The 25186-nt window shown below is 48.0% G+C and overlaps 1 protein-coding gene and 1 long non-coding RNA gene across 2 annotated transcripts in view; one reads left to right on the forward strand and one right to left on the reverse strand.

Moving 5' to 3' along the window:
* The window catches only part of ADAMTS2 (ADAM metallopeptidase with thrombospondin type 1 motif 2), a 246072-nt gene that overhangs the window by 31275 nt on the left and 189611 nt on the right, over positions 1-25186 (forward strand). The window lies entirely within an intron of this gene.
* LOC147367993 (uncharacterized) lies at positions 3333-3839 on the reverse strand. The gene is made up of 2 exons (XR_015166380.1): positions 3671-3839; positions 3333-3576 (listed from the first exon to the last, which is right to left on the reverse strand). It is a non-coding gene; the product is annotated as an uncharacterized LOC147367993 (long non-coding RNA).

Genomic DNA, 25186 nt, shown 5'->3' on the forward strand with positions numbered 1-25186 from the left:
GGGGGCAGACTCCAGGGCCAGGGGATTGGAGTCTGGCCAGGATCACCTCCTGTGGTCTCTGTGACCTGGCAGGCACATTGGCCCCTGCAGGCTTTGTTCCCCTCATCTATAAAACGGGGCCATAATTCAGTGAGGATGTGGCAGAGTACACACCAAGAGAGGAGGGACATGGCCTTGGGCCCGCAGAGGGCAAGCAGGCAGGAGGGCTTGTGAGCCCAGGGAGCTCTGAGTAAAGGCTGGTGGATTTATTCCTCTTATTTCAAAAGGGATGGGAAAACAGTGTCTGTTCCGGCCGCGATGCGGGAGGAGGAGCAGCCCTGTCCCTGCTCCCTGCTCTCCCCTTCCTCCGCCCGCACTCACTTAGCTCAGAGCTGGCACCCGCCCAGCGCCGAGTGAGACGTGGCAGCCAGGAGGCTGAGGCTCGGCCAAACCCCAGATGGCTGGCGAGAGGTGCTTCCCGAGAGCGGAGTAAGACAAGGACAGGAGCCGGCCTGGCAGGGGCAGGAAAGGGCCTGGAGCCCGGCAAGTGCCATCCATGGCCTGGCTTTGGCACAGCCCCGCCTGCTCCAAGTGGGTGCGGAAGCGCAGTGCTCGGGCTGCGGAGCCCTGGGTGGCCCTGTGTGTTCTGGGCGCAGGGGCCCCTCCTCAGCTTCTGGTTGGGACCCGTAGCGCCAGAGCTGACATGCTGGCTCTGGGGGACCTCTGGCTCCCCTTCTGGTGTGGTGTATGAGTGTGTGTCTGTATGTGTAGATGTGAATGGATTTGAGGATGCATGCAAGTGTGAGAATGCATTTTGAGTGCGCGCGTGCGCGTGTGTGTATGAATGTAAGGGTGCCTGTTAGTGTGAGAGTATGGAAGAGACTGGGTGTGTGTCCCCATGAATGAGTGTGTGAGCGTGTGTGCCCCTTCCTCGAGGGCCATCCCCAAGCATGGGGCCCATGGAGGGTTTCGGGCTGTGGGTTCAGCAGTCACTATCGTGCCTTTGCATGCATTCCTGGCACTTTCTTGGTGTGTCAGGTTTTGACTCCATCTTTTGACTTCCTGCCACAGAAGATGAGGATTTAGCTCTCTGACAACCCTCCTGCCCCTTAACTGCCCCAGTCTTCCACAGTACTTTTTTCACCAGTTTAGTCCCATATCAAGGTTCCCTCTTTTATCAACTTTCTGCCTCTGAATGTAACAAATTACCCCCAATTTACTGGCTTTAACAACAGACATGTATTGCTTCCCAGTTCTGGAGTGGAGGAGGAAATGGCAACCCACTCCAGTATTCTTGCCTGGAGAATCCCATGGACAGAGGAGCCTAGTAGGCTATAGTCCATGGGGTCACGAAGAGTCAGACACGACTGAGCGACTAACACCCCGGTTCTGGAGGCAGAAAATAGGGTGTTGGCAGGGCTATGCTCTCAGCAGTGGCTCCAGGGGAAAATGCATTCCTTGTGTCTTTGTTTCTGGTGGCTCCAGGCATCCCTTGGCTGGTGGCTGCCTCGCTCCTGTCTTCAAGGCCAGAATTTTCATTTGCTCTTCTCTGTCTTTGCCGGGCCTTCTCCTCTGGGTGTCTGGTCTCTCTGGCCTTCTTCTTATAAGGAAATGGACATGTGATTGCACTGAGGGTTGCCCTGCTAATTCAGGATTGTCTCCCACCTCCAGTTTCTTAATTTAATCACATATAAAAGTGCTTTTCTGCTTTACGAGGTAACAGCATTCACAGGTCCTCAGAGATTAGGACTAGGGTGTATCTTTGGAGCTGACCACACCCTATGGACCCTTCAGTACCATGCTTGCATCTCTGCTTCTTCTGGCATCAGCTGACCTCTCTTACTGTGTGATTGGGGTCCCTGGTGCCCACTCTGTCCCCTCCCCATTTCCGCCATCTCTGCCTCCCCTTCTGCATGGCAAGGTGTTCACGGTTCACATTCTTCTCTGTGGCTGGGCCTTTGCCAGCAGACTTGTGTTACTTGCTCTGACTCTTTGTGTGTTACTTGAAGCCAGTTGGTCCTGGCCACTCATGGCGCCTCTGCACAGGGCCTGCGCCTGCCCTTAGGTTACTGAGAGCAGTGAGCGCTCTTGGAGAAGGGCTGGGCTTGCAGCCTGGCTCAGCGCAGCCTAGGACCAGGCCTTCCAGAGGCGTGTTCAGCCAGAGGCCAGCTCCCCCTGGGCTGGGAGGGCTGGTCCTGAGCAGAAGTGGGGAAGGCTTTCCTGCTCAGAGGGCTTGGGGAAGATTGACATTTGAGCAGACATCTGTTGAACGCACGCATCTTTCCCTTATATAATCTGGTTTGGAGAGTGGTTTGGAAAAATTGTTTCCTGTTGTTGTTGAGATGGTGGATGGCAAACACAGGTCCTGCCCTCATGGGGATCCTTGGCCCCACCCCAAAGTGGAAGACAGGGGGCCAAGGCCAGGAGGAAAGAGGTATCCGGTCGGTGACGGTGTGCTGGGGTAGGTGAGTGGCTTGGTCCTGGGTGCTGGATGGCGAGGGTGGGCAGCTCGCCCAGGTTAAGGCCTCCCTGACCCCACAGTGGCCTCTGTACGGTGTGGTAGCCCTCTTACCATCACGAGGAGGCCAACCAAGGCCCTGGGGCTCCTGCTTCTCCAGGGATTCCCAGCTTCCTCTCCCTGGCCCTCCTCTCCCTTGGGCCTTTGCCAACCTGAGAGAGTCCTCTCATTTTACTGCTGGGGAAGGAGACCCGGTGAACAGGAAGAGCTCACCGCCCTGGCCACACAGCTGATCTTCGAGAGGCCCTGGAGAGTGTTGAGTGGCATGTCCTAGGCTGATTTTAAGTTATATTTTATTTTTTTAAAATAAAACTTGTGTATATTTAAGGTATACATGATGATTTGATACACACACACATAGTGAAATGATTATTAAAGTGATTATACAGATGAATGGATGGATAAAGAATTATGACATATATATATACACACACACACACACACACACACACACACTGTGGAATATTATTTGCTTTTACAAAAGGAGATCCCGCCATTTATGGCAATGTGGATGAACCTGGAAGACATTATGCTCAGTGAAATACGCCAAAGAAGAACACGACATGATCTCACTGATCTGTGTAATCTAAAAAGGTCCAGGACACAGAAGCAGGGAGTAGAGCAGTGGTTACCAGGGGATGAGGTGGTGGGGGGAAGATGTTGGTCAGAGGTGTAAAGTTGCAGTTATGCAGGGTGAGTAAGTCCAGAGATCTAATGTACAGCATGCGTGGTAGAGTTAATAATACTGTACTCAGTATTGGAAAATTGCCAAGAGGGTAGATTTCAGGTGCTGTCACACCACACACACACACACACACACACACACAAAGGTAAGTATGTCCTAGACTTTAATAAGCATCCGTTCACCTGGGAACATGCAACAATGCAGGTTCTGGTTTGAGGAGCTGGGGTGAAGCTGGGGTTCCTCACTTCTGTCGAGCTCCCAGGTGACACACGGTTATCCGGGATTGCTGATGCACCTTCTGGGCCCACCACCCAGAGGAGGGGTCACTTCTCTGGGAGTGCTCAAACCTTCTTTCCCTGCCTTCCCATCGATGCACATTTTGGGAGAAGGTATTCTGTGAATACAGTTTTAAAAATTCCTTCAAAATATTTGTCTAAAAAAAGAAAACGAGATGGTCTATGGCGTGGGGTCTGCAGGGGTGTGCCCACCTTTTGCCTGCCCGTGAGGCTACACAGCTCCGCTTCCAGCTGGTGCATACGACCTTTCCAGCTGGCATTTCAAGTGCTCTCTCCCAGCGCTGCTGAGTTCTGCAGATCCCCGAGGTGGTCATTTGTCAGATGGTCCTGGAGCCTCCCGACATCCCTTCAGATTCCCCTGCTGTTAAGATAATCTGTGTCAGACAACTCCCAGTGCCTGTCTTCCCACCTCCACGCAGGCAACCCGAATATTTTATAAACCAGAGAGAAATCAGAGCACCAGAATTCTCAACATAAACATTTCTTTTACACTTCCTCTTATGCTCTGCTCATGGTGGAAGGCAGTAAACGTGGCCCATTTGTGAAACTGACCTTCAGAAGGAAGCCTCATGCAAGCAGGGGAAGGAGGGGCTCCAAAGGTGAGGCGATTTTCCCATGTTTATTGACTACCTCTGAGGTGCTAGGCACTGATCTGGGGGCCGTGGATCCAGCAGGGAAAACCCCACTCTGCTGAGATCTTCTGGTTGGAGGGCAGACAGTGACCCAGTAAAGAACCCATATGTCGATTACTGGGAAACGGTTTGATGGAAAAAATAGAACAGAACGGCAGGATGGAGAATGACAGAGAAGGAGTGCTTATAGCCAAAGGTCTTTCTGAGGAGGAGACCTCTGAGCTGAGACCTGGACTTCCAGGTGCAGGGAGCAGCAGGTGTGAAGGCCCCGGGGCAGGAGTTAAGCTGAAGTGTGCTAAGGACGGGAGCTCTGAGTGAGGAAGTCAGGGGACAGGGCAGTCATGTTGTGGGAAGCCTCTGGGGGATACGGGGACGGGTTTGCTTCATGTCCCAGGGATTCCATCGCACAACCACGTGGGGATGGCGGTCACATGGGCTCAGCAAGCCCTGGCTCCCAGCCTGGAGCGCTCCACGGCACTGTCACCCATCAGCACAGCCTGGCCCAGGAGACGCCTGCAGGCTGGGGGTTCCAGGGCCGGCTTCTTAAGCTGCTGAGCCCTTGTGAGCAAAGTTTCCGCTGTACCACAAACCTTTCCTTGCATGGTGAGCAGTGCCTGGTGCCGGGACCAGGGGATGGCTGATGGTCTCTGTGGAGGGTAGTGATCCCTCCACAGCATCTGCTGGGGGGATGGCAGCACACAGCAGGGACGGATGACCTGCGGGAAGGTTGCCGCCGTGTGGGTGCTCATGTTTGCCCCTTGCTGGCAGTGAGGGTTTGGGCTGGGCTCAGGCTGGCTGGCTCCTGGCTCATCTCAAGGTTCACTTCCCTTGGCTGCTCCTGGTGAATGTGCATCCTCTGCTACATACTGGGCTCCCCTATCAGCCCCAAGGACTCAGTCCCAGGGTTGAGGCTCCTGGGACTGGCTGCTCCGACCTCAGGCATCTGTGAGTGCTGGGAGTGTGTGAACGTGTCTGTGAGTGAGCATGATCATGTGCCTGGGAGAATGTGCAAACGTGTGTTCCAATGTTGTGTACAAATGTGTACTTATGTGTCTGTGAGTGTGTATTTATCCATGTGAATGGTGTGTGAGCTTGAATTTGTAGTGTATATCTGTGTGACTGAAAGTGGTGTGTGTGTGTGTGTGTGGTGTGGGTGTATGTATGTACATTTATGCGAGTGTATCTGAGTATATGTTTATGGGATTATGATATGTATTTGTGTGGTGTGTGTTTGTATGTATGTGTATGTATGATTGTGTTTGCACATGTGAGCGTGTGTGCATGTGGGTGTTCTAAGCTGCCAGGCCAGCTTGCCCTCAGACAAATCTGACTGTGCTCTGTCCCTGGGGGGCCCCTGTGCTGAGCCTTCCTCTCTCTCATACCAGTGCAATCTCATCTCGTCAGAGTGAAGACTGGGAACCTTGTGTGTGCACCCTGGCCTCACCCTACAAAGCCCTGGCCACAGGTTCAACCTTGGAGATTTCACGGCAGGGTTTTCTTTATTGAGAGAAATTCTAATTTTAATGAATTAATCTACTTTCATTATATTTTAGTCACCCAAGGTTTTTGAATATGTTCTCCTTGTAAAACCTACACCTGTGCAGATTAGGCCAAGGCTATAGTTTGCCACACCCTGGACTCTTGGCCACCACCCCTTTGAGAAAATGAAAAATATATGTTTAGATCTTTTTTTATGTTTTTACATGCACCTAAATGTACTTGGAGAAAAGTATATAAAGTTGTTTGTATATTTCCCTTAAAAAGTACATATATATTTAAAACACATTCCATAATTATCACCCTGTAATTTTGTGTTCTTCACTCAAAAATATATCCTGGGACCACATCATGTTGATGTGCAGAGATTGAACTCATTTTACAAGCCCTTATCCAGCACTGTACCGTGTGAATACCTCATGGAATATTAAATGGGCCCATGTGATTGGGTACCTGGGTCATTTCCAGCCTTTTGCCAGTAAAAGTGAAACTCAGTGAGCGCAATTCCTGGTGTTCTGAGGTGGTGTGGTGTCTGTAGGGTGGATGTCATGAGTGGAACTGCTGGAACAGAGCGTGTGGGCCTTTTAACGATCAGAGATTCAGTGCAGTGGGCTGATTCTTGGTCTGGCTTTCCCGTGTGTGGGGAGTGGGGGCACTGAGGGCGCTGTTTCCAGCCTCTCCCACAGCACTTTATTTGCTGACTGTATTTTATTACTTCCCTCCTCGCCCTGCTCCTCCTCAAACTTTCTGTCCAGGACCGAAGTTGTATCTGTGGAAGGAGGAAGAAGACATCGGAGTTGGGCCCTGAAGTTGAGTAGGAGTTTTTCAGGCGGGGATGAGGGTTAGGGTATTGAGAAGCAGTGCAGAGACAGCCAGACTTTTAGTTTTCTGAATGCCAGAAGAAGGTCGTGGAGAGGCAGAGAGTGCAATAGGGCTTGAGAGGCAGAGGCCACGCACGGCGGCCTGGAGTGTGGGGGACTTGGCCATGCTACCAAGTCGTTACCAACCTTCTGTCCCTCCTTCGGACACTAGTGAAGCTCACAGACAAGGTCTACTTCTGGACATTCGTGGGCACAAACTATTCTCCCTGGCCTTCCTCAGGACAGTTCCTGAGAAAGCCACTGAGTAAGTGTGGTAGTTTCAGAACTATCTTTGACCTATCTGTGCTGGCTTGTGCCAAATCAGAGTCAGCACCACTCTCCTAAGTGCTCACTGCATCACCTTGGAAACTGTAGCCCTTGGCTGAGGTGCATGATTATTGTTCTCTAGGGATGTACACCTAGGCTCTGGCCACATCTGCTGTCTGCAGAGCCCCCGTTAACCTCAACTTCATGTGTCTATTTTTGCCAACTCTGTCTTGACTACTAAATCAAGCTAAATGGCTTATGGCCTAATGGCTTATTTTGTCTATATCTGTAAAAAATCCTGCTCATACTTCAGTTGGAATCACTTTAAATCTACAGACCAATTTATGGAGAACTGACATCTTTACTGTGTTGAGTTTTTCAGTCCAAGAACATGGTGTGTGCTCCGTTGCTTAGTTGTGTCTGACTCTTTGTGACCCTGTGGAGTGTAGCCTGCCAGGCTGCTCGGTCCATGGACTTCTCCAGGCAAGAACACTGGAGTGGGTTACCATGCCCTCCTCACGAACATAGTATATTTCTTCATTCATTTACGTCCTTTAAAATTACTTTCTATCAGCATTTTTAGTTTTCAGTATACAAATCTCATGTGTGTAGTTTAGATTTATATCTAAGTGTTTTGTTTTCAGTGTTGTAAACGGCTTCATGGTTTTTGTTTCCAAGAGATTATTGCTGCAATATAGGCATATGATTCATTTCTTGTGTTTCGACCTTATATTTTGTTACCTTATGCATTTGTTACTTCTAGAAGTTTCTTTTATAGATTCCTTGAGATATATATATATATATATTTTTTTTTTTTGCATATACAATCATGTTATTGGGGAATAGGGCAGTTTTATTTCTTCTCTTCCAGTCTTGTATGCCTTGTATTTATTTTTCTTGTCTTATTGCACTGTCTAGGACTTTCAGTACAATGCTGAATAAGAGTAGGAAGAATGTGTTTCCTTTCTTAGGAACTAAAATAGTTAGTTTTTAAAGATTGAGTATTATATTAGCTTTAGGGTTTATTGCTATATTCTGTTTAAGTTGAGAAAGTATTTTTCTATATTGGTTAGCTGAAAGTTAAAAAGTTTTACTCGTAAATGAATGTTAAATTTTGTCAAAATTTTTTCCTGTAACATTTGATATGACAATGTTTTTTTTTCTGTTAATATGGTAGATACATTGACTTTTAAATATTGTGCCAGCTTGCATTGCAGGGTAAATTCTACTTGTGATATATTATACTTGTTATGCATTGCTGGATTTGATTCAACACTTTTTGCTTAGGATTTTTGCATCTATGTTTTTGAGGAAATTGGTCCATCATTTTTTTCCCCTGAGCTATATTAGTCTGATTTTAGTATCAGGGTAATATTGGCTTCATAAAAGGAATTGAGAAATATTCTCTCCTCTATTTTTTAAAATAGATTGTATAACATTGGTGTCATTTCTTCCTTAAATATTTGGTAGAATTTGCCAATAAAATAGTCTGGGCCTAAAGATTCCTTTGTTGGAAGCTTTTAGACTATAAGTTCAATTTCTTTGATGGTTATATGACTTTCAGGCTATCTATTTTATCTTGGGGTGAATTTTGGTAGTTTGTGGTTTTCAAGGAAATTATGAATTTCATCAAAGTTGCATTATCTGCACAGTTTTGTTTGTGGTATTCTTTTATCTTTTTAATGCCTGTGAAGTCTTCAATGATATCCTTCTTAAAAATTCTTGATATTGTTAGTATACATTTCTTTCCTTTTAAAAAATGTTAGTCTTGATAGAGATTTATCAATTTTATTGATCTTTACAAAGAACCAGTTTTTTTCTTCATTGATTTTTCTCTGTTATTTTTGTGTGTTCAGGTTTATTGATTTAAAAAATAAATTTTATTTATTTATTTATGGCTGTGCTGGGTCTTCATTGCTGCATGGGCTTTCTTTGGTTGTGGTGAACTGGGGCTGCTCTCCAGTCGCAGCGTGCAAGCTTCTCACTGTGGTGGCTTCTCTTGTGGAGCTCTGCTCTAGTATGTGCAGGCTTCAGTAGCTGCAGAACATGGGCTCAGCACTTGCGGCTTCTGGCTCTAGGGCGCGGGCTCCACAGTTCTGGTGCTCGGGCTTAGCTGCTCCATGGCGTGTGGTATCTTCCCGGATCAGGGGTTGAACCGGTCTCCTGCATTGGCAAGTGGATTCTTTACTACTATGCCACCAGGGAAACCCCAGGTTTATTGATTTTTACTCATATTTCGATTTCCTTCTCTCTGCTTGCTTTGGGTTTCTTTAACTTTAATATTTCTAACAACTAATGAATTGTTTTGTTTTTAGAATTTAAACTTGTCTGTGTGACTATATGGAGAAGGAAATGGCAACCCACTCCAGTGTTCTTGCCTGGAGAATCCCAGGGACGGGGGAGCCTGGTGGGCTGCCGTCTGTGGGGTCACACAGAGTCGGACACGACTGAAGCGACTTAGCAGCAGTGTGACTATAACTGTATAGCTGTTTTGTTGATTGCTCTAGGGACTACAATAAACATACTTAATTTTTCACTGTCTATTAGATCCAATACAAGTTGAATGTTGAAACTTTAGCATCATATAGGTCCCTTAACTCCTTTTCTGTTCTAGTTATGTTTACAAATGCATACAGTGAGCTATCAGACAATATAATTCCTACTTAAGAGAATATTATATTTTCCCAGATATATTAACTGGAAGAATCTAATATTAATGTCATCACCGTTCCAGGAGAAGAGATGGAACAATGGAATAGTTAACTATTTCCATTGTTAACTATTTCCATTGTTCTTCTCTTATTCATGATGTTCAAAATTGTCTTTTGTATCATTTCCTGTCTGCCTAAAGAATTTCCTTTAGCACCTATTTTAGGGTAGGTCTGCTGGTAATACAGTCTCTCTGTTTTTCTTCCTCTGAGAATGTCTTTATGTCTCCATAAGTCATGACGGATATTTTTTGCTGGAAATATTAGAATTATGTGTTGGTAGTTATTTTCTTTCAGCATGTTAAAATTGTTTTTCCACTGCCTTTAGACTCCATGGTTTTGACGAGATATCTGTGCTAATTTGAATCATGTTTTCCCCTATAAGTAATGCACTGTTTTTCTCTGGCTGCTTTCAAGGCTTTTCTTTGTATAGTTGTTTTCTTTGTATAGTGTTCAGAAGTTTGATTATAACATGTGTAGGAGTAGAATTCTTTGGATTTATCTTGTTTGAGGTTCCCTGTGTTGTTGAATCTGTAGGTTTGTATCTTTCACCAGATTTGGGGATTTTTCACTCTTTTTTTTTTTTTTTTAAATCACTATACTCATTCTCTTCTCCTGGAACAATGATGACATTAATGTTAGATTCTTTTGGTATTTTATCAGTCCCTAAGGCTCTTTTCTTTATAAAAATTTATTTTTTTCTCTCTGCTGTTCAAATTGGATAATTTCTGTGAATCTGTCTTCAAGTTCACTGATTCATTCCTCTGTTATTCCCGTTCTGCCGTTGCAACCATTCAGTGAGTTTTTTTAAATTGCTTATTGTATTTTTCAGTTATAAAGTTTCCATTTTTTTCCTTATTTTCTATCTTATATTTCTTCCAGAGACTATCTTTCCATTCATTGCAAGAGGTTTTGCCCTTACATTATAAAGACTTTTTATGATAGCTGCCTAAAAATCTTTGTCAGATAATTCTAACATATATGTTATCTCAGTGTTGATATCTGTTGATTGTCTTTTCCCATGCAAGTTGAGATTTTCCTGGTTCTTCAGATGCCAAGTAATTTTAGATTGGATTTAGATTGGATGCTGGACATTTTGTTACTATGCTATGAAACTTTTGGTTTTGTTTAAATGCTGTAGTCTTATTTAAGTCCTATGGAGAAGGTTGATATTTTTATTTTATCAGATAATTGACCCAGCTAGGTTCAGGTTACAAGTTGTAACCTGCCTTCTATGGATTGTAGTTTCAACGTCAGGTACATTTTTGAAGATCGTGCAGTGATATTTGTATTAGTTCCCTGTGTGCAACACCCACTGGCCATTCTGGGACCCAGGCATTGTTTTATTTCCTAGTTTAGTTCCCAAAGCCTGTGGTGTGCTGTTTAGAGTCAGATCTATGGATGCACAGCTCAGTGGTGAGCCCAGGAGATTATAAACAACTTATGACGTCAGTTTCCAAAGTTCCACTCTATCCATCATCTCCCTGGTGTTTTCTGGTTTCCTGGTGTTTCCTAAGGCTCTCTGACCACGAAGTTGAGGCTCTCTTTACTCTGCTCTGTTGTACATTTCCTGAAACTACATGAGAGGATACAGAAAGAGAAGAGCAACAGATGTGTGGTTCACCCTCCTGGGACCACACCAATTAGAAAGTAAGGCTCCCCCCTCTCAAATTTTTTGAGTGTACTGATAGGTGTGAGAGAATGTGACAGGGAATGGAGAAGAGTGTGAGAGAATGGAGGAGAGAAAAATGAAATAAAAAAGAAAAATTGGGTGTTTCCCCTACTCTGAGTGTTAGAAAGTCCTTTCTTTCTCCTTGAGCCGCAACTAGAGGGCTTCTCTCAGCTATCTGCACCCCCGAGCCTACTTTTGGGGTTTCCCCTGCCGTATACCCAGACTGCGAGATACTGGAGGTTAGAAAAACAGTGAACTCACGGTCCGTTTGGAGGTAGCTCCGATTCTGGTCTCCTCCTCCAGTTGCAAGCTGCTGCATGCCTTCAGTCTGTTTTCTTTAGCTGCGTTCAACGGGCGAGACTAAGTGAAGTGTGCTCACGCTTGCTTAGGAGACCTTGTGTGTCGGGCGGTTTATAGTCTGGGGAGGGACTTCCCACTTGGATAAGGGCGTTTGATAGAGAGGGGAGGGAGGCTTTGCGCCTCTTCCTCACTGACCTTCTGCTCTCATACTTGCTGCCCTGCAGTTCTTGCAACACGCCCGGCGCAAATGAGATGGGCATCAGATCATATCAGCCACTGCCTAAGACCTCCCAGGGGTTTCCCACTACAGAGAGGAGAAATGGGAATTAAGCACAGCTGATTAGGCTCTACTTAATGGGCTGGCCCACCTCTCATGACCTCGTGACCTTCCCACCGTCTAATCACGTTGGTCTTCTTTCTCTTCCTCAAACACGTCAGGTTCATTCTGGCCACAGGGCCTATGCATTTGCTGTTCCCTCTGCCTGGAACCTGCTTCCCTAGATCTCTGAATAGCTGGCTCCTTTATGTCATTTAGCCAGGCCTCAGCTCCAGTGTCACCTCCTCCGGGAAGCTTTCCTTGTCATTCCCATGACATTGCCCTCCACTGCTGTCTTCATGGTTCTGTCACTCTCTTATTCTCCTTACTTCCTGCTTGCCTGTTTGCTGCCCATTTGTGCCATTAGGAGTTGCTCCCCATGGTCTGCAGCCAGCTCCAGATCACAGACGTTGGCCATGTGTGTGAAGGTGTGGGTGTATCTTGATGGTACTGCTGTCAAGGTGAGTTTGGGGAGCTGGATGCTGTGGACCCCAGGACCTTAGGGATCCTTTCTGATCTTGGGGACCCAAGTAGGAGGCAGCTCTCCTCTGCTGAGAATCTTGGTGACCTCAGCTTGCAGCACCTTGACCTGACCACCCCATCTATTTTCATAAATGTGTTTAGATACGAGGCAGACATCCTGGCAGCCCAACCTCTGCTGAGGGCTTTGCCCCACGCGATGCCTGCATGGGCTTTCAATTCACTCTATGCTTTCCTTCCTGAAACTGGCCAGAGGTTGGCCAGATGCTGGTCAAGTCTGACTTTCCAAGCTCCTTTCAGGGAGTCCCTGAACCCACAGCCTGGGCTGCTTCCAAAGGATGCCCACAGGCTGAGTGTGTGGACCCAACTTGTCTGGATCTATAGGAGGCTTTTCCTTCCTCCTTTCCCCAGTACTCCCCACTGCTGTCTAGGTTTCTGGCAGCTCTCTCCTTCTTAAAGTCTCCACTGGGTAAGAGGACACTACTAGGGGGATTCCGTCTTAATTTGTATTCCTTTCCCAGGAGGTGGGTTGGTCTCAAGTTCTGCATCAAATCCGGAATTCAGCATCCCCAAACCCAAAGCATTCATGAAGGAGACTCTTTAAATCCTCTTCAGTCCCTCAGTAACTCAAGTGCTACTATGAAGAGGGAAGTCTGTGAACAGCTTTTCATCTGGGTGGCATCCATGAGCCACAGGGGCAGCCCCATGGGGAACCCCATCACAGTGTTTGGTGGGGGAAGAGTCAGCCAGTCATTAGCTGCCTGACCCTGAAAGAGTCATGTAATCTTACTGAGCCTCAGCTTCCCAATCTGTAAAATGGGAATGATACTCCTCTCACTAACTTTGCCTCATCATCTTATTTTTATTCCTTAACAACTCTATAAAGTAGGTAACACTTTGCCATTTTACATGTAAAAACACCGAGGCTAAAAGAGGTCAAATAGCTCGGGAATGACAGGGCAGGGATTTGATCTAGAAGCCTCATACAAGTCTCAGCTGGGCCAGTTCACACTTTGCTCCAGCCTGGATTTGGGGATGGCACAATCAGATTGAGCCTCTGAGCAATTCCCTCTGTTTTCTGGGGCTTCCCACTGGGGGTCAGGTACAAGCTAGGCCCCCAGAGCCTAGCTCGGGTCATGGTGGGGGTGTTCTTGCAGTGAGACCAGCATGTCCTTCTTGGTCAGGTTGAGGAGTTAAATGTTTTTTGGAAGCCTTGTGTTCTGCGGGGCTTTCTGGCTTTTAACATCTCTGTTCTGGCTCTATTCAGAGGAAGGGTTTTCTCCAGAGCCCAAGCAATAACATGTTCTCTGTCTGCTGGCTTGCCTTTTCCATACTGCTTCTGCATTAAGTTCTGTGTATGAGGACTTGTCAGTAATATCATTGTGTTTATTTGGATGTTGGCTTTGAGGCACATTTTTGAGTGTGCACATCATTCCTCCAGAACCAGTCTTCTTGATAAAGGGATTTATCCTAAGTTCAAGACATGTTTGCTTTAGCCTGCTGTGCTTAAAAAAAAAAAAAAAAAAAAGCCTGTGCCCGGTGCTAGGGACACAGGAAGGAAAAGGTCTGCCCTGTCCTTAGGCAGGTCACAGTCAGGAGAGGAGAATAGAAAAACCAGCCAAAAAATGGTGTTGCAGAGGTGTTGTCAATGGGGCATGTAAGAGGAAGTTATTAATTCTTTTTTTTTTTCTGTTATGCTCATTATTTTTTAAGCGTGTAAGTATATACTTATTGTAAACCAAAAACATCCAACAGTGTAGAAAAGTATAAGGAAGGAGATTAAAAACACGGAATCCTATCATTTTGACATAGCCACTGTGGGAGGCGAAATAATAGCCCACGGAGATCCCATAACCGAGTCTCTGGGCGCTGTGGACATGTTCTGCTAGGTGGCAAGGGGGAATTAAGGGCGCAGTGGAGGTGAGGTTTTAATAAGCTGAGTTCACAGTAAGGAGACACTCCTGGATTGTCCAGTGCCCCCCTGTAATCACAAGTCATCTTAAACATGCGAGAGGGGTGCCAAAGAGGAGATCAGTGTGAGAGAGAGATTTGAAGATGCTGGCTTTGAAGATGGAGGAAGGGATCACAAGCCAAGGAATGTGGTGGCCTCCAGAAGCTGGAAAAGGCAAGGAAATGGATTCTCTCCTAGAGCTTCTGGAGGAACTTAGCCCTGCCAACATCTTGATTTTAGCCCAGTGAGACAGATATTGGGCTTTTGACCTCTAGAACTGTAGAATAATGGAATGTGTTTGCAATACTTTGCTACAGCAGCCATAGAAACGAGTTTAGCCACCACTGATATTTGGGGGGCCATTTTCCTTTTTTACAAAGATGTATTTTTTCATAAATGGGATCATATACATGTTATTTTAACTATTTACTTTAGGTTTATTTTTTTCTTTCTGCCTCTTGAGTGCCTGCTTTGTTTATTATCATTCTGTTTTATAATTGTGGAGCATTTGAGGCTGTGAATTTGCTTCTGATGGCACCTGTGGTTTTATCTACTAATTTTGTTATGCTGAATTCTCATTGTTATTTTAAAAAGTATTTGGGGGAAATGGATACATGTATATGTGTGGCTGAGTCCCCGCACTGTTCACCTGAAGCTATCACAATGTTGTTTTTTAATTGGTTATCTTGTTGTTCAGTTGCTCAGTCGTGTCCGACTCTGCTATCCCATGGACTGCAGTGCTCCAGGCTTCCCTGTCCTTCACTATCTCCCAGAGATTTCTCAAACTCATGTCCATTGAGTTGATGATGCCATCCAACCATCTCATCCTCTGTCGCCCCCTTTTCCTCCTGCCGTCAATCTTTCCCACCATCAGGGTCTTTTCCAATGAGTTGCCTCTTCGCATCAGGTGGCCAAAGTTTTGGAGCTTCAGTTTCAGCATCAGCTCTTCCACTGAATATTCAGGGTTGATTTCCTTTAGGATTGATTGGTTTGATCTCTTTGCTGTTCAAGGGGCTCATAAGAGTCTTCTCCAGCACCGCAGTTCAAAAGCATCAGTTCTTTGGTGCTCAGCCTTCTTTATGGTCCAACTCTCTCATCCGTACATGACTACTGAAAAAGCCATAGCTTTGACTATACAGACCTTTGTCGGCCAAGTTATGTCTCTGCTTTTGAATATGCTCTCTAGGTTGGTCATAGCTTTCCTTCCAAGGAGCAAGTGTCTTTTAATTTCATGGCTGCAATCACTGTCCTCAGGGGTTTCGGAGCCCAAGAAAATGAAGTCTGTCACTGTTTCCATTGTTTCCCCATCTATTTGCCATGAAGTGATGGGACCAGATGCTATGATCTTAGTTTTTTGAATGTTGAGCTTTAAATCAGCTTTTTTCACTCTCCTGTTTCACCTTCATCAAGCGGCTCTTTAGTTCTTCTTTGCTTTCTTCCATTAGGGTGGTGTCATCTGCATATCCCAAAACAAAATAAAAAGTTTAAAAATTATTGTTTTGATTCTAATAACCTGAGTTATTTAGGAGAAAGTTTAAAAGACTTCCAAGTGGTTGGGTGTTAGGTTGTTCCTTTGAAGTTACTTCCTGCTGCTGCTGCTGCTGCTAAGTCGCTTCAGTCGTATCTGACTCTGTGCAACCCCATAGACGGCAGCCCACCAGGCTCCCCCGTCCCTGGGATTCTCCAGGCAAGAACACTGGAGTGGGTTGCCATTTCCTTCTCCAATGCATGAAAGTGAAAAGTGAAAGTGAAGTCGCTCAGTCGTGTCCGACTCTTAGCGACCCCATGGACTGCAGCCTACCAGGCTCCTCCATCCATGGGATTTTCCAAGCAAGAGTACTGGAGTGGGGTGCCATTGCCTTCTCCAAGTTACTTCCTAGTACGACCCAAATGTTTTTAGATCTCAGTGCCTGTGGGTTTGAATCCGGTTTCTTCACCCATTCACTCACACCTACCACTAGACACTGCAGACTCAAGTTTCCTGCAAGGGCCCACTTCTCCTACTTCCACTGCAACATGATCAAACGCTTCTGGGCATCTCTGGATTCTCTTTCAGTTCCAGAGAGCCTGTCTGCACCCTCCTGCCAGGTGTCTGGATATCTATAGTCTCCCAGCCAGTGCCCCAGGCTTCATGGAGCTTCCGGCACCTTCCTCAGCTGCCAGACTCCAGAGGAAGGAGAAGAGCCAATCTCCATGGAGACTTGGCAGAGATGCCATGGTCGAGGCCAGCAGATTCTGAGTTATGAGTGTGGCAGCTGACCTGGGTGCTAAGAGCCTTGGTGAGTTTCTGAAATTGTCCTTGTCTCTGGCGTTTGCTCAGCTTTGTGAATGTTAGTGGACTCTCAAGGAAACGTACGTTCTCTGTTTCAGGGCAAATACACTGAGAGGAAACCTGTAGCCCCTGGTGCCATGGAAACCAGATGGCATCAGAGAAAAGCTGAAAGAGGGCGATGAGAAGTCCCTGAAGGTGGGGCAGAGGACGTGGGTGCTGGGTGTGCAGCACAGGGGATGTAAATCTGGGACCAGCACAGGCCAGTGTGCTGGAAAGAGTGGATGGAGGGGAGCAGACATTGGTGATGGTAACTGGAGGGAGAGGCAGGGTTTTCTTGCTTAGAATCGGACAGGCAGACCCAGGTGTGCTGCTGGCCCTAGAGAAGGAGTCCTGAAGTGGAGGTGGCTGAAGAGGCAGCCGGGTGAGGGGCAAGGAATACCGTGCAATTCTTGAGCAGGCTAAGGCAGTGGAGCAGTGTGGGGGTTTTGACTCATAGGACTTTCCTCCTGCTCTGAGACTGCATGAAAGGGAGTGAGGAGCTCGTGAAGTGGCTTCATCAGTCGAAGGGTGGAGACTTGGGCATTATGCTCCATGATTCCAGAACCGGGGATCTTGGGTGTTGGGGCAGGGGGTGTGAGGAGGCAGGTCACAGGACAGGCCAGGCAGGCTCTACTGGGGGGCGGGGAGCTTCTGGTCAAGGAGTGTAGATGGGGAGGAGCCGGTGGAGACAGCCCTCTCACCTCTCGAGAGGCAGCATCTGGGAGGGGTCTGGGCCGTGGCTTTGTGTGGTGGGGGGTTGGGGTTCCAGGGTGGCCGGTCAGGGCATTTAGTCTGGCTGGCTGAAGTGGCTGGATCAATTTTGGTAAATGTTTCCATGTGCTTTCCCGAGTAAGTGAGCCCCACGTGTTTCACTGTTGAGACGCCCTGTACCCCTCTGCTCCTGTCAGACGGTCTGCCCTCAGCTGAGACGGGTCTTGAGAGGCCCGCCGACACCACCGTCTGCTCGCGCTGTCCTCACAGCTTTAACAGAGGCGGAGGCTGCGTCACTTGCTTTGCGAACTTGCTGGCTGTGCATTTTCATTGTGAACTGTCGACGAAACGAGGGTCTCTAAGAGATATTTCATACTTCTTTTTTAGATTTTTTTAATTGGAGTGTAATTGCTTTATAATGTTGTGTTGGTTTCTGGCATACAACAATGCAAATCAGCTGTAACTATATACACATATAAACATATATGTCTCTCCCGTCCCTCTTGAGCCTCGCATCTCCACCCCCATCCCACCTCTCTAGGTTGTCGCAGAGCTCCAGGCTCGGATCCCTGTGCTATACATCAGCTTCCCACTAGCTATGGCAGCCCACTTCAGTACTCTTGCCTGGAAAATCCCATGGACGGAGGAGCCTGGTAGGCTGCAGTCCATGGGGTCGCTGAGAGTTGGACACGACTGAGCGACTTCACTTTCACTTTTCACTTTCCTGCATTGGAGAAGGAAATGGCAACCCACTCCAGTGTTCTTGCCTGGAGAATCCCAGGGACTGGGGAGCCTGGTGGGCTGCGGTCTATGGGGTCACACAGAGTTGGACATGACTGAAGCGACTTAGCAGTGTATATATATGTCAATACTGCTTTCTCAATTCATCCCACCCTCTCCTTCCCCCATTGTGTCCATTATTTATTATTATTATTTTATATTGTATTATCAATACAGTAGTCAGGATACAGGAGCAACCTAGATGCCCATCAACAGATGAATGGATAAAGAAGTTGTGGTACATATATGCAATGGAATATTACTAAGCCATAAAAAGAAACAAATGTGACCCAGTTGAACTGAGGCAGATGAGCCCAGAGCCTGTTATACAGAGTGAAGTAAGTCAGAAAGAGAAAAACAAATACCATGTATTAATGCTTAGATATGGAATCTAGAGGAATGGTGCTGATGAAACCATTTGCAGGGAAAGAATGGAGATGCAGATGTATTTCATGCTTCTTGATCTGAGTTCTCTGTTTGTGATACTAAAGATTCCTTGCTTTCTGTGAGTGTATTTGTTTATCTTTTGGCGTTTTTACTTGTTTTCAATTATTATATTTTTTAAAGATTTTTTTACGTGGAACATTTTAAAAGTCTTTATTGAATATTTATTGAGTATTGCTTCTGTTCTTTATGTTTTGGTTGTTCGTGTTTTGGAGGGGAGGCATGTGGGATCTTAGCACCCTAAGCAGGGATTGAACCCACACCCCTGCATTGGAAGGTGAAGCCCCAACTGCCGGGCTACCAGGAAAGTCCCTTTACTTATTTTTTTTAGACAGCATTATCATTTATTTTTTAAAACTTAAACTGAACCTAATCACAAGGAGAGGAAATTGTGACTATGTGAGGTCATAGATATTCAGTCAGTTGAGTTCAGTTCAGTCACTCAGTTATGTCTGACTCTCCGACCCCACGGACTACAGCACACCAGGCTTCCCTGTCCATCACCACCTCCCAGAACTTGTTCAGACTCACATCCATCGAGTCGGTGATGCCATCCAACCATCTCATCCTCTGTGGTCCCTTTCTCCTCTTGTCTTCAATCTTTCCCAGCATCAGGGTCTTTTCTAATGAGGCAGCTCTTCACATCAGGCAGCCGAACTATTGATATTAACTAAACTTATGGTGGTGATCATCTTGAAATACATGTATTTCAAGCCATTATGCTAAACACCTCAAACTTGTACAGTACTGCGTGCCAATAGAGAAAAAAGCCCTAACGGATCTATAACCCAAACGTAAACCCAATGCTGGTTGGTAGTGATCCGTGTGGTCTTGATGTTGTCATTGTTTCTTGGCCTGTATCTCTAAGTGTGACTTGTTCTCCCTGACCCCCACACCCGCCCGCAGTTGCGGGGGTCACAGGGGAGCTGCTCTGACACCAGTTGCTGCACCCTGACACTCACTTTGAAGTCACCGCCCCCCCCAATCCCACCTCTGTCCTGCCCTCTCAGGACCCTGTTCACCCAGCCCAGCCCCATCTCCACCTGCCCTGCCTTTTTGTCCTTATTCATCCAACCTGGACACCACAGCTTGTCTTTGTGGTTACACGTCCCCATTCCTTGTCATCCTCAGTGAATTACTGAGCCAAACCCTATCCAACCCCCTCACTTTCCTGCCTGCAGGCAGAGGAAACTCTCCACCGTAGCTGAAGAAATTTACCTTTAACTTCCTGACTGCAGGCCCCTCCTCCACTCCAGGTCCCTGCCCACCCACCTGCCCAGCAGCTATTCCCTGCTTCTCCCTTAGTTCCCTCTAGAAGCCCATTTCCCACTTCGGGGTACATTAGGCCCTGGTACTGCCCCTAACCCATGGCCCAGCTGTCCCTGGGGCTACTGGCCAGTTCCCAGCCTTCTCAGAAGCATTGCCTCCATCCTCTACTTCCTCCACGACCCCCCTGTATCACTGACAGTGTCCAGATACAGTGCCCCCTGTCCACAGGAGGTGGTCATTAATCTGTCCCGTGTCTCAGGCTCCCCTGTTCCTTTTGTGCCACAGTATAGACCTTGGCACCCCTGGCCCCTGACTTTCTTCCTATGCCACTGGCCCTCTTCTACTTAACCTGGACATGGCAGAAGTCCTGAGGTCTCGACCTATTGTCCTTTCCCTGCATCTCCTCCCAGGGCCATCATGACCATCCTCCAGCATTGGCTGGCCTTTCCAAGTCAGTCTTGACTCTCTATGTGCCTGCTTACCCATTGATGAGGGCAGGAAGTCCAGAATGGAAGGATTTATTCCTCCCCCCGCCCCAGCTCCTTTCTTCTCAACCCCCAAATTGAACCAAAAACAAGACCCGAGTCCTGCCTCTAATCCTGAACTTTCACCATCTTGGTAAAGGGCACCCCCATGCAGGGGCTTCCACGAGGGAGCTTGGCCTTGGTCCTGATCTCCACCATCCCTGCCCCACCACTGGCCCTTGGCAAGTCTCCTCATGCTTCTTCCAAAGAGGGCCTTGAAGCTGGCCCGTCCACAGCTGTATCAGACCACCCACCTCTCCTGAAGACACTCTCTTGACTGCCACTGCTTTCAGAGGAAATCCCACAGCTCTGGCCAGGGTCTGGCTGCGCTCCAGCCATCTCACCTCCCCCTCCTCTGTCTGTGAATGTCACAACTCAGCTCTCTGCAGCTCCTTTCTGCCCTGGGCCTTGGCCTTCCTTGGGTCTCAGCATAGATTCGTTAACTTATGGTTTTAAAGGTTTTTTTCTTGTCTTTTGTTATCTGGACTATGTCTTCTACTTTGCTCCATTCTACAGTAACTTAGAAGATATACATCCTGTTTTTATCCTGCCAGCTATTATTTTTCAATTTTTAAAACCTTCTTAAACTTAAGTTGCCCTAAGAATTAGACAAAGCTCTGGACTATTTCTCTTCAAAAGGACTAGAGCATCTCACTCCCAACCATATTCAAACCCAACGAATTTCACTGTGGTTAGAATTTGGTACTTGTTATACCACCACTTTTAAAAATTAATATGCACCTTCTGTTTTCACAGTTTGATGTCTGTGTTAAGTTTCACAGCTGCTTTAGGATGCTCTAGACCGGCGTAGACACAGACAATTGTCTGCATTGTCACTTCTGGTCTCAGTCTTCCCTGTGTGCCTGTTCATTCTCTTTCACCCCAAGCTGGCTGGGGGCCTTCCTGGTGGTGGCGAATCCCTCTTCTAACCAGGATGGTGACCCTCTCTACAGGTCATGATACCCTTGCAGACCTGTGGGCCACATTCATGGTCCCCAAACTACTGTCCAGAAGGGGCTTTCCTCCTGGGGTGGGGGTTCCTTTCCTCTTTGCGGGGCAGGCTCATCCCTAGGCCCACGTCTACATCACCCCCTTGCTCCCAGCACAGATCTATCTGGTTGTTTTCAGTTGGGAGGAAGGTTTAGGGCCTGTGTGTGAAGAGTGGCCTCAAGCAGCCATCCCAAAATTCTTTCCAGAGCATCCAGTTTCCCTATGACCCTTGCCTCCTGTCTGGGATGGCCTGCAGCAGCACAGAAGGTGGGGGAGGCGGGGTGGTTCGCATGCCTTGTTCAGCGTACTCTGGGGTGACCTTGGATTCTGTCTGCCTGAGTCTGCGTGGTTGCAGGGAGCAGGCTAACCCTGTGTCCTTAAGGGCAGGAATTGTGCCTTAAGGCAATTCCTTAAGTGTGGGAGTCCCATCCCGAAACAGAGACAGCGCATCAGCCAGGGCCCCAGAGGACCTGGGGGTCCACTGCACACCTCACTGAGACTTGGACAGGATTAGGGGACCCGCAGGGTGGGTGGGGAGCCGAGACTGCCGCTGTACCTGCGGGGCCGAGCAGAGAGAAAGTCTCTCTCCAGCCCCTGACTTCCTGCCGCCACCCACCTTGGCCAAGACAGCCAGGGAGAGGCCGCTGGCCTGGTCCACGTGCAGCGCAGCACAGGATAGAGGTGAAGGGGTTGGGAGTCAGAAGGAGAACAGCCAGCCCCGAGGTTCAACCTGAAAGGAGAGAAGCCGACCCCATTCTCTCTGTCTTTTCCAGTTTAGCTTTCCTTCTCCATCCAGAGCTTATTTATTTAGCACTAGTAGGTACTGGGTCTTTTGCTGGGTGCTGTCATACTGCGGGGATGACAAACCAGCCTCCAGGAGGGTGTTCCAGGCCTGGTTTTGGAGCAGAAACCAAGGGACCATGGAGCCAGCAGGAGCCTTCCCTGATCGCCAGGAGGCAGTAGACAGGCAGACTGAAATGGTAGCAGCACTGGAAATCTGCACGTGGGGTTTCTTTTCTTCCTTTAGACTGCCTTGGTGGGTCCCCACATTTGTGTGCAAAACAGTTATCATATTGAGTGCCCATGAAACCCACGTCTACTCGACCTGATGCAGGAGTTGAGTCCACATTTGTGTGCAAAACAGTTACCATATTGAGTGCCCATGAAACCCACGTCTACTCGACCTGATGCAGGAGTTGAGGGCTGTTCAGGGATAATCTTGACATTTGCTGCTGGCGATATGCCTTCCCACTCAGCCAGCAAGGCCTCCTGAGAAGCTGCAGCGCTGCATTGAGGCCACCCTGCAGGTTCTGCTGCAGCGCTGCTGCAGGAGGCGCTGAGGCCGGGGCCTGGGGCAGCCCCGCTGCTTCCCAGAGCCTGTGGTGCCAAGGGTGTGGGCTCTCAGGGCCACCACTCCTGAGCACCACAAGCTGCCCACGCGAGAATGTGCTGAGCAGATCAGACCAGCCGGGGCTGCTTGGCAACCCTGGGCCAGGCTGCGCCCAGCGTCCCCAGGGGTCAGGTCCCCAGGAGCACTGCTAGGATCATGCTCAGAACCCAGATGGAGCTTCTAGTCAGGCTCCCCTCGTCCCTGTTCATAGGATTGAGTTGCTAAGGAAAGAGCATCAGCTGAAGATGATTGGCTGGCTGGCTGTGTTTCTAGGCTGTCGGCTCTGGCTACAGGCCACACACCTTCATCAGCACCACACACCCAGATCTCAGGGATAAAGCTGAGTGCTCAGAAGGCACCAGCATCTCAATAAAACAACTAAACAAGATGAGACGACTCGGGAAGGCAGGTTCCAGTTCGCATCAGGCCTTCCAGTCCTTCGGCTCATCCTGGTCCACGGCCATGGAAGACTCACGTCCCCGGTGTCCTGCCGGCCGTTGCCACGCCCTGGTCCGTAGTGAAGGGAAGGGATGTTCCACACGTGTCTGAGCCCCCGGCCCTGAGTCGCCGTATTGTGAGGAAAGCACTCTTCATGCTGAGATGTCAGTTTTCGCTTCAAGTCTAATTTCTGACCTGTAAACAAAACCTGCAAGAATAAGAGGCTCCCCAAGTGTGAATTGGCTAATTAATCTGCCTTACTTAGAGGGACGCATAGCACCCTGGACTCTGGTGAAGATTAGCACTTTCTGAGGAAGCATGACTCTGTGGGGACAAAGGAACATGACGGCCATTGCGCCCCCTTTTTGGGAGCGCAGAGGGATGAGGGGTAGACTGTTCTCCCACACCACCTCTCTGCAGCCAGGGAGGGAGGCGGTGTGTCAGCACTTACTGCACGCGCGAGAGGATCCGCGGGCCCTTAGCCGGTGAGCTCACAGTGCGGGGGGCTGCAGGGGGAATGGCTGGGACCGCTGGGGCTCAGAGCCCCTGACAGCCACCAGGAAGATGGGCGCAGAAGCTGGCAGTATTGGCCTGATTCAACTCGCTTAAGCAGAAGGGCATTAAAGGCAAGCCTTGGGAACTGGTGATGGAGACTTAGAAATGGAAAGCTGCTTGCGCAGTGGTCAGGGCACCAGCATGGGGTGAGGGGTGTGGTTGGCCCCGCTGTGGTTCTTCTGTCTCAGATGTACATTCCGGGAAGAGCGCGTTAAAATAGGTGAGCTGGCTCCCACCTCTCCTCACCTGGGCTCCTTAGTAACAGTTCTTCTAGACTGCTTCCAGTGGTATGGCTGTCTCTAGGGTATTTGGTGGGTCCCGGGCAGATATTTGTTTTCTGTATACATAATTTAATTAAAGTGTGTTCCAAGATCCACAAGCCCATGTTTGGAATTGTGATGTATTGATGCAGATTTAGGGGAACGGGGGAGAAGGGGTGCCAGCCTGGTGGTTTACTGTCCAGTCAGTGCAGCAAAGATCCTTCTTAGGATCGAAACCAGGAGGTTCACCCTGAACAACCTCTTGTCATTACTTAGACTCCAGACTGTACTTGCCTTTCACCTGTTTTCTGTCTCCTGTCTTTTTATCTGGTTCGGATCCCAGGCAAGATCCCACGTGGCATTTAGAAGTTGTGTCTCTGAGGTGTTCTCCTGTTTGAGATCCTCAGTCTGTCATTCCTGGCCCTGGCTCTTTTGAAGAGGCCCAGTCAGTTGCTTTGTAAATGGCCTCTGCATGGCTCTGTCTCATGTTTTCTCAGGTTAGATGACTTACACGTTTGGGCCAGGGATATCACTGAAGGCTTGCCTGCTCCACATTGGGCTCAGTTCAGTTCAGTCACTCAGTCGTGTCTGACTCGTTGTGACTCCATGGACTGCAGCACGCCAGGCCTCCCTGTCCATCACCAACTCCCAGAGCTTGCTCAAACTCATGATGCCATCCAACCATCTCATCCTCTGTCGTCCCCTTCTCCTCCTGCCTTCAATCTTTCCCAGCGTCAGAGTCTTTCCAGTGACTCAGTTTTTCACATCAGGTGGCCAAAGTACTGGAGTTTCAGCTTCAGCATCAGTCCTTCCAATGAATCTTCAGGACTGATTTCCTGTAGGATGGACTGGTTTGATCTCCTTGCAGTCCAAGGGACTCTCAAGAATCTTCTCCAACATCACAGTTCAAAAGCATCAGTTCTTTGGCACTCAGCTTTCTTTATAGTCCAGTTCTCACATCCATACATGACTACTGGAAAAACCATAGCTTTGACTATATGGACCTTTGTTGGTAAAGTAATGTCTCTGCTTTTTAATATGCTGTGTAGGTTTGTCATAGCTTTTCTTCCAAGAAGCAAGTGTCTTTTCATTTCATGGCTGCAGTCACCACCTGCAGTGATTTTGGAGGCAAAGAAAATAAAGTCTTTCACTGTTTCCATTGTTTCCCCATCTACTTGCCATGAAGTGATGGGACCAGACGAAGTGATGGGACTACATTGTGCTGCGTGATGTCAAATTGTCTGGCTGTTAGAGACAGTAATCTTCAGCACTTTGAGGAACCTCCTTCCCCCGCCACCTTCGTCTCCTGGGGCTCTCCTCTGTAAACCTTTGGGTTTTTCCTTTCTAATTCAT

The sequence above is a fragment of the Bos grunniens genome, chromosome 7 (assembly GCF_055505025.1).
Source record: "Bos grunniens cultivar Pamir isolate PY7600 chromosome 7, Bosgru_T2T1.0, whole genome shotgun sequence".
Classification (NCBI taxonomy): domain Eukaryota; kingdom Metazoa; phylum Chordata; class Mammalia; order Artiodactyla; family Bovidae; genus Bos; species Bos grunniens.